Here is a 9,068-nt window from a genome sequence, read left to right as displayed (position 1 = left end):
TCTCTGAAAATTCGCATGCAAAGATTCAAGGTAATTCAATCATTGATGAGCTGTAGATTGTCTTAAATTTGCCTTCGATGCTACTCATAGTTTGTAGCACGAAGAGTTGCTTTACTTTCTTTAGTTCAATTAAGTCCTCTTTTTCTAGTTCTTTGTGATAAGAATTTCAAGACATTTGTCATATTTCTCAGAATGTGGACCATATAGTTTGCTTATATTTCTTAGAATGTTGGAACCATACAGTTTGCTTATATTGGTTTATTTGAATACTCTCGATTGATACATATAATTTTCATCCCTTTGTGCTTGTGTTGATAATTTCATTAGTTTTTTATTCTTATTTTTGTGATTGTAAAATTTTTATTGTCTATATCTATGTGTTTCTTTTTTTGTTATTGGTGGCTGTGTTTTCTTTCTAGAAATTATGTTCCAAAAATTCTATTGGGATCAATTGCATGACATTCTAGTAATTGATTATGGACATGTCTTCCCAGACATTGTTTTCAGCACACTAGTGCTACACATAAGTACATGGAGGTGCTACAACTCCATAGCATGCAAGATAGTCAAACGTGCACTCCATGCATGAATTGGTGCTTCATCTAAGAAAAAACATATATATTCAAAAGCCCTACGTTAACATGTGTAGTATCAAGCAGAGTTGGCATGCTTTGGAAAATAGCTATGTTTGTTTGAAAAATTTTTATTGATACTTTTATGGGCCCTTGGAAGACCTTTCAATTGGTAGAAGTGAGTTCAATGTTTGACATAACCCATGGTGCAATCTTCAAATTTTGTGTTTTTTTTACAATGATGTGGATTGCATGTTTCGAGTTGAGACTATTGCAAGATCGCCTCTCCGATGCACTAATGACTGCTATGGGCCATTTTGTTTATTGATGGAGCATGTGCCAATGCTATGAAGGGAGGTCATGGAGTTCAAGTTGTTATTGGGGAAATTTACAAGTCAGTAGCAAAAATGAATAAAAAGCGGCGCACCTTAGCCACTAGACATTAGGGGCTACTTGTAGGATGGGTTTTAATTTTCCAATGTTTTTTCCCTTTTGCTTTGTGTTGCGATATCATGTTTGAATTAATTAATGATTTCATCTTGCAATTGTCATTTCCTCCCATGTACTAATGTGTGTATGAATATCTATGTGCATAGGTCTATATATGCTTCCTTACTTGCATATGTATATGTTGTGTTTATATATATATAATTTACTTCTCTCTCTCTCTCTCTCTCTCTCTCTCTCTCTCTCTCTCTCTCTCTCTCTCTCTCTCTCTCTCTCTCTCTCTCTCTCTCTCTCTCTCTCTCTCTCTCTCTCTCTCTCTCTGTATCTGTGTGAGAAATGAGCAATATCGTTTCAAATTTTCATGTGTTCAATACTTTTTTTTTTCCATTGATTTATCAGATGTCATTATTTACACAAAACACACCCTTTTATGTTATTTTGCATAGGTTATTCCCTCATTGTCATTTCACAAACTATGCCTTGAATAATAAGGAACGTGTTGAGAGATAGTGTATTGGGAATTCATAGAAGACTTTTGGAAAGTTCACAAGAAAGGCGCATGCTTCAAGCAAGACTGAGAACATATTTTCACAACATTCAAAGGGGAGTTTTGAATCACAATTTGTTGGGGTCTGTGCTCCCTTTTGCGTCTTTCCATGGCACCAGAGTGCAAAATTCTGCATTGCCCTTGCCATATTGCTACCAACAAATCTCTTTGGATGGTGTATGCCCATCTAAAGCTTTGCATGGATCATGAATATGATATCGCTACATTTTTCCATGGAGAATGTCCATGCATCATTACATGTGGGTGCAATTGCCAATGTTCATCACAATATCTTAGCAAACATGGGAACACATGATGATGTCCAATGGCAATATCCACCATACCAAATTTAAAGAAGCGGTCCTCCACTTTTGTGGCAGCAATCTTATGAATGGTGAGCATGTGGAAGTGGTATCCTTAGATGGACTGCATGAGATCATTGTCATTTCATAGACAAAGTGGCACAAGTACAAGATGTGGATCGTGGCGTAAACACTATTCAAGAAGACCAAGTGGTTCAAGAAGAGCATATGGATACACCAATAGAGATTTTGCATCATGGGCCATCCTTCTTTCCACCAAATGGAGGGTTCTATTCCATTTTGCATGACTTGCCTACATTGGAAAACCATCCATCGATGAATGTATTGGTGTTTAGAGATCCAAAAGTGTTTTCCATTAGGGCCCTTGACAAAACATGCTTACATTGCTCTCCATTACTATGGGCAGTGGAGACAAGGAATGTGTGCTCGCAAATATTTGGCAAACGTTGTTGCAAGAATGGTAAGGTTAGACTGGCACCTTTACAAGAACCACTGCTACTTTTGCATAATCTTTTAGAAGGTCACCATATCCATAGTCGAGAGTTTAAAAATAACATTTGAGGGTATAATAGTGCCCTTTCATTTGTTTCAATGGGTGCACATGTGAGTGAGCTTTTAGGTGCCATTGCAAATGGGTATACTTTTTGTGTTCATGGTTCAATATATCATCGCATTGGTCCAATGATGCTTGATGTTGAGCGTCGACCTCCCTTTGCATAGTTGTATGTATATGATATGGAGCAGGAATTGGCAAATTGTTGCACGTGATGCATGGCTTGATTCTCGAATTATTCCAAGAGCTTCAAGAAACTATGCATAGTCACAATGTCTATGCACAAACTTTTCACTTTGTTGGTGCTCTTTATCAATGTGGATATGCCGCGGAGATAAGGATGACAATAATAAAGAGTTGCTCAACATCAAGGTAGTATGCAGTGCTTGTTGGAAATGAGATCGTTGCAATTATGCCTAGGAATGGTGATGAGGATGAGTTGAACCATCATGATATCCATGTCTTTACCCAAGAGGGACGATGTGTGAGGATGTGTAATTTACATCGAGTGTACATGCCAATGTTGTATGTTTTGCTATTCCCAAGTGGAGAGGATGGATGGCATACAAGGATTCCACATAGTGATGTGCCAAATGATGTGCCTTTACATAGCTTAAAAAGTAAGGTTTGTATCATGCAGATGTAGTTTTATGCATACCGTATTCAAGTGCATGGTGACTCAAATGCATGTCTTTTGAGAGGAGGAAGGCTATCGCAACAATTAATGGTGGATGCATATAGTATTGAGCAATGTAGGCTTGCCTGGTGTCATCAAAATTAGCGAACATTGCATGCAGAGCCTTACTTAAGCTTGGCAAATATAGTTTGTGGTGTAGACAATGCAAATATTTATGTTGTGAGAGCAAATGCTGGAAAGAGAATTGTTATGCCTTCCTCTTTTACCAGTGGTCCAAGTTTTATGCATCAATTGTATCAAGGCGCAATGGGAATTGCTCACACAAAAGGGAGGTCCCATCTATTTATAGCTTTTATATGTGATCCAAACTAGCTAGAGATACAACATGCACTTTTGCAAGGGTAATTAACACATGAACAACCTAACTTTATTGCTCACATCTACCATGCAAAGCATGTGGATTTGATGGACACGCTTATTAAGCAAAATCTTTTTGGTAGTGTGGCTAGATATGTGAGTGTTATGGAGTTTCAAAAGAGAGGGTTGCCTCACTCTCATACATTATTGATTTTGGAAGAGCCATTCAAGCCTACACCAATAGAGCATTATGATTGGATTGTCTGCAAAGAGCTACCAAACAAAAAGAAGTTCTCTATATAGCATGAGACTATGACTAAATGTAATATACATGGGCCTTGTGGGCCATTTAATTCACGCAGTCCGTGTACGAGTGACAGAAAGTGCACAAAGGGGTATCCAAAGAAATTTGTCCATGAGATCATTGTTAATGATCCTAGCTGGTTATCTAGTTTATAGGAGATGTGATGATGGAAATAGTGTGAATGCTAGAGGAAATGTCGTCGATAAGTGTTGGATTTGGCCCTACAATCCATATCTTTCAAAAAAATATAATGCACACATCAATGTTGAAATATGTTCCATTGCTGCAGTAGTAAAGTATCTTTACAAGTACATTTATTACAAGGGGCATGATAGGGCTACAATTAGGCTTGCATCGATGAGGCCAGAAGGCGATACTACAAATGCTACATTTCAAATGGTTGATGAGATTGACAAATACCTTGATGCTTGCTACATCTCTACCTCTGAGGCATGTTGGCATATTTTGGATTATCGCCTTTACAATGAGAAGCCCAATGTTCACAAGTTGCAAGTCCATTTGTCGAGAGAAAACACAGTGGTTTTCCAAGACGATGATGATGTTTTGGATGTGGTTGCTAATCTTAATGCTTAGATGACCACTCTTATAGAATGGTTTTGTTGCAAATCAATAGTATCTTGAAGCAAGGATGTTATTATACCAAGATTTCCCTACTTGATTGGTTTGGAATGCAAGCAAAAGGGGATGGATGAAGAGAAAAAGGGAAACACCGTTGGTGATATGTTCTTCGTGTCGCCAACATGCGGTGAAAAGGTATTATTTGAGAATGCTCTTGACTGTTTGCATGGGGTGCATATCTTTTGATGACTCGAGAATTGTTGGGTCTATGTTGTGTCCAACATTCAAGGAAGCTTGCGAGGCAATGGGTATGTTGGAGAGCCATGATGAATGGTTTCACTCTTGCAAGATGTCTAAAACTTGCAGTTGGGTGTGAAATTAAGGAATTGATTTGTGACAATGTTGGTGTTTCGTGAACCGTGCTCTCTAGAAAGGTTGTGGGAGAGATTTGAAATCCATCTTACAAAGGGTATTATTTATAGATTTGAACTAGATGGCATGCAGGGTGATCAACTTAGGATTGAGGCAATAAATGAAGTCTTAAAGCAAATGCAATCACTATTGAGACAGCATGGTCATGCTCTATCAAATTTTCTCGGGATGCTCGAAGTTCAGTTGCATAGTGCAGTGTCATAGGGAAATCCTCTTATACTTCAGGAGCTTGAATACGATGTCTTATAGATAGTAAGGTTCATGCATTTGTCACTAATTGTTTTGAGCTTATTAAAACTACATTCTCTCATTCGCGAGAGATCTCATAGCATGATAAGAAGTGGGGAAGGACAAATGGTGTGCTTGCCAAGGGGGGTTGGACACTCTCGCTATATTTGTGCAATGAACTATTTTGAGCCAATGCTATTGAGTCAATGTTCTTTGTGTGATATATTATTTTTTAGCAGTCACTTCCATGTAACGACATTAAATTCTCTTAGCTCTAGGGAGAGAAGCACGAAAAAGAGAGGGTGACAGAGAGAAAAAGAAAGAGAGGGGAGAGGTAAACACTGTTGCTTTATAGGTGCCTTAAAGACCCGCGCTTGCATAGGTCCTAGCATGGAGTGCTAGTACTACTTTAGGATGGAAAGAATCTCAAACCTCTCTCCTATCCCTCGTTGGCAAGTACATAGTACTCCCTATACTTAATTTTCTTTTTAAAAATTAAAATAAAAACTCATCTTTTTTGCCCCTTTCCTCCTTTAAATCACATGCTTTGGAGGGGTATCGCAGGTCCATGTTTGGTAGATAAAGATTCTCTCTCTCTTCCCCTACCCCTTTTGAAGGCATATTACAGGTCTATATTCCTTGGTGAGTTGTCATGACTGTCGATGCTTTTTCGTTATTGAGCTAAATAGCATGAATAGCTATCTCTCTCTCTCTCTCTCTCTCTCTCTCTCTCTCTCTCTCTCTCTCTCTCTCTCTCTCTCTCTCTCTCTCTCTCTCTCTCTCTCTCTCTCCCAAAATGACATTGCATGCTTCTATTTGCAGGATGTAAACTCGACATCCTCACTTGTTGCATGCAAGTAGGGCATGGGGCCTAACACAAAGGAAGGGTAACTTGATCAGCTTGTTGGGGTAATGTCCTTAGGAGCATCATTTAAGATTGAAGAGTATGAGACCAACATGAATTGACAGGTCTGGAGATGCATGAGAGGATGCTCACTTAGCAATTGAAGCTACTCAAAAGGTAGCACTTGAAGTTTACCAAACTTTGTCACACCTACTCTAGAAGACTAATGAGAGGAGAGAAGAGGAAGTTGCTTTGAGGTCATTAATAGAAAAATAAGGGAAAGAAGATGAATTGCAATATGTGCTTGTTGATCTTGCGGCCAAGTATTACGAGTAAGAACAATAATCCTACAACTTATATTAGCAACTTAGAGCTATGTAGCCAATCCTCATTAATACATACACTCATGTGATGGCAATGATGACTTGATAGAGCTTAACACTATGTCAATCTGTCCTTGGTAAGAGAGGTGGTGAGCAATCTTTAATTTGGCTCCGTTTGTGGCATCATCGAGAGGGGAGGAGTTTGAAGGACATCAACATGGATAGAGGAGCATTCCTTTATCTATCCAAACCAAAAAGTGCAAGGAGATTCACCATCATGAGAATGTAACAGCAACAACTTGCATGCCTTATCAACAACTTTGATGCCCTTCTCGATGCCCATGAATATATGAAAGGACATATTGCAAATGAAGGGTTGCTCAACTAAATACTCTAGCAAGCTATGCAAGGCACAAGTCTAACTAAGTACATGTGCTCTCTCTCTCTCTCTCTCTCTCTCTCTCTCTCTCTCTCTCTCTCTCTCTCTCTCTCTCTCTCCCCCCAATACAAATATACATTCTCCATGGTTATTGCGTTCCTTCTCTCAATATACCACAAAAATGCACGTGTGTGTGTGTGTGTGTGTGTGTGTGTGTGTGTGTGTGTGTGTGTGTGTGTGTGTGTGTGTGTGTGTGTGTGTGTGTGTGTGTGTGTGTGTGTGGACTTATACCCAAAATGTATAATTTGAGAATGGATGTCAAAAGTGGATGTAGCAATGGAAGCATAGAAAACAGTTGTAATAGAATGCGTAACACAAGAGTGAAAGGAAAAGAAAAGACATTGCAAAGAAAAGAAGAGCATTGCACAATAACTCAAAAAGAAAAAGATGCTCAAGAAATGGAATCCATATACTAAGACATGAGACAATATAGAAAAAATGTGAGACATCGACTGTATGGACATTGGTGCTAGCTCCCTGTCTCAACCGATCTCTATTATAGAAGTATACAAAGTGATACAATATGAATGACATACGAGGAGGGATTGCATGAATAAATAGGCCAGAAAATATGTCGTCAATATGATCAGGTCAATGACTAGCAAATAAATGCCCCAATCACCATAAAAATGACAAATATAAAATGCCTAAAATATCTAATGGTGTCCAAACTAGTGAAACATGCACATACTCACACATGAACTAACATATATGCAAACACCCTCTTTGAGATCATGGGTGATCTTGTACAATACAATATACAATGATAATAAGCCATCATAATACGTCCAATAATGTCCATTAGATAAAACCATGGATACCCAAGCAGTGAGTGCGCAAGCCACTACCAAGGTGCCTCAAAGATAACTCAATGTCAATTTCAATCATACTAGCTCCTAAAAATAGAGAAGAATCATAAAAACTCTTTATGTTTGTCAACAATGCCTTTGAAATAGCACATGCGACCATCTATCATAAATGCCACAGTGCATAAATGACCATGGATTCCCCACTTTCAGCCAAATTGCCAAAGTGTCCCCTCATGTGAAATTGGACTAGGAGCCAAGCTTGCTCTTTTTCAAATAGCTCATCAGGAACTTCGATGTCAATCCTAGCTCTGGGATTTGAAAATTTGCTAGACTTCAGTTAATGCGTCAAGGAAACTATTGGGGGTAAAGGCGCCTCTGCCTAGTCGCCTGTGTATTGCTACACTAACAGTACCCACCATTGCACATTGCAGGTGGTGTGCGCCCATCACCGTCACTTTATTCTTTCTTCTTTTAGTGACAGTTTGAATAAAGGCCTGGTCACACATTGTGACCGTTGGAGTTTCCATTTGGTCTCTCTCTCTCTCTCTCTTTATTGCTCTTGCTCTCCCGCCATAGCTCTTTCTAGCAAGCTTCGATCCTTCTTACCTTTCAATTGGTATCATAGCATGGATTCATGACTACTCGAGTTTGGTTTGTGGTGTTTTTAGCTTCCTATTGATTAGCTACACTCATTGGGTCTCCTTCCCGATAGCCATAGTTGACTCTCTTGAGCTTCCATCACTCCCCGGCTTCCTAAGCACCTAGAGAACCCCTTTGGGCACCCTCAAGGCATTGCATAAGAGGTTTTTCTTCATTTATTTCAAGGTTTCATTGTTGTTCATAGGTACAACAGGGTTTGCAAGATTCAAGGGCAGCCGTAGCTCCCACCATTGGAGCTTGTTCTCATCACACCCTACCTGAAGCCTTTCTAGGCTAGCTTGGGCTTGTACTAGGCATTCATTGGCTCAAGATTGAGCCCTTTTACATCTGATTTACCCTCAACAGGAGTAGAAAAAGACATCAGGCGCTTGTTTCCTGCTGCCCCTGGACAGCTCCCCTGCTCTTGCTGATGATCAAGCTTGGTCTCTTGGTCATTGTGGTATTGCTTGCATTGATCCATGACATGCTTCGAGCCTTGTAGAGTCTTTGGGGCACTGATATTCAGCTCTAGTTTGATTGTGTATACGACAGACCTGTTGTTTATGTTTGTCACAGACCTTTGCATGAAGATTGGAGCTCATCTATACTTCTCTTGATGCTCATATTCTAGGCCATTGATGCCTATTGGTTGGTGGATGTAATGCTAGTGTTTTGCATGCCTTTGGACTTATTTTTGGGCTGAAAAATCTCAATTTTGAATAGTAAATCACTGTTGTACAATAGTGGGCTGAAGTCTATTACTCTGTGTTTGCCTATGCCTCTTGGAATCGGGACATGCTTTGGAGATGTACTTTGATGTATTGATCATTGGGGATCGACTTTGAGCTTGATATTGCTTCAAATCATTGGTTGGTCTTGAGATCTCTTCGCATAGCATTTGGATCTCCATCTTTGATGTACTTATGGCATGTACTTCACTTATGTCTGACTGGTCCTGACATGCTTGGCCTATGCCACTACTACATGCTCGTTACATTGTTTGGAGTTGGATGTTGCTGAGCCTTGTTTTAGCTT

The sequence above is a fragment of the Lygodium microphyllum genome, chromosome 1 (assembly GCF_053477565.2).
Source record: "Lygodium microphyllum isolate KBCC chromosome 1, Lygodium_microphyllum_v1.1.10, whole genome shotgun sequence".
NCBI classification, from domain to species: domain Eukaryota; kingdom Viridiplantae; phylum Streptophyta; class Polypodiopsida; order Schizaeales; family Lygodiaceae; genus Lygodium; species Lygodium microphyllum.
Note: the sequence above shows the minus strand (reverse complement) of the source record.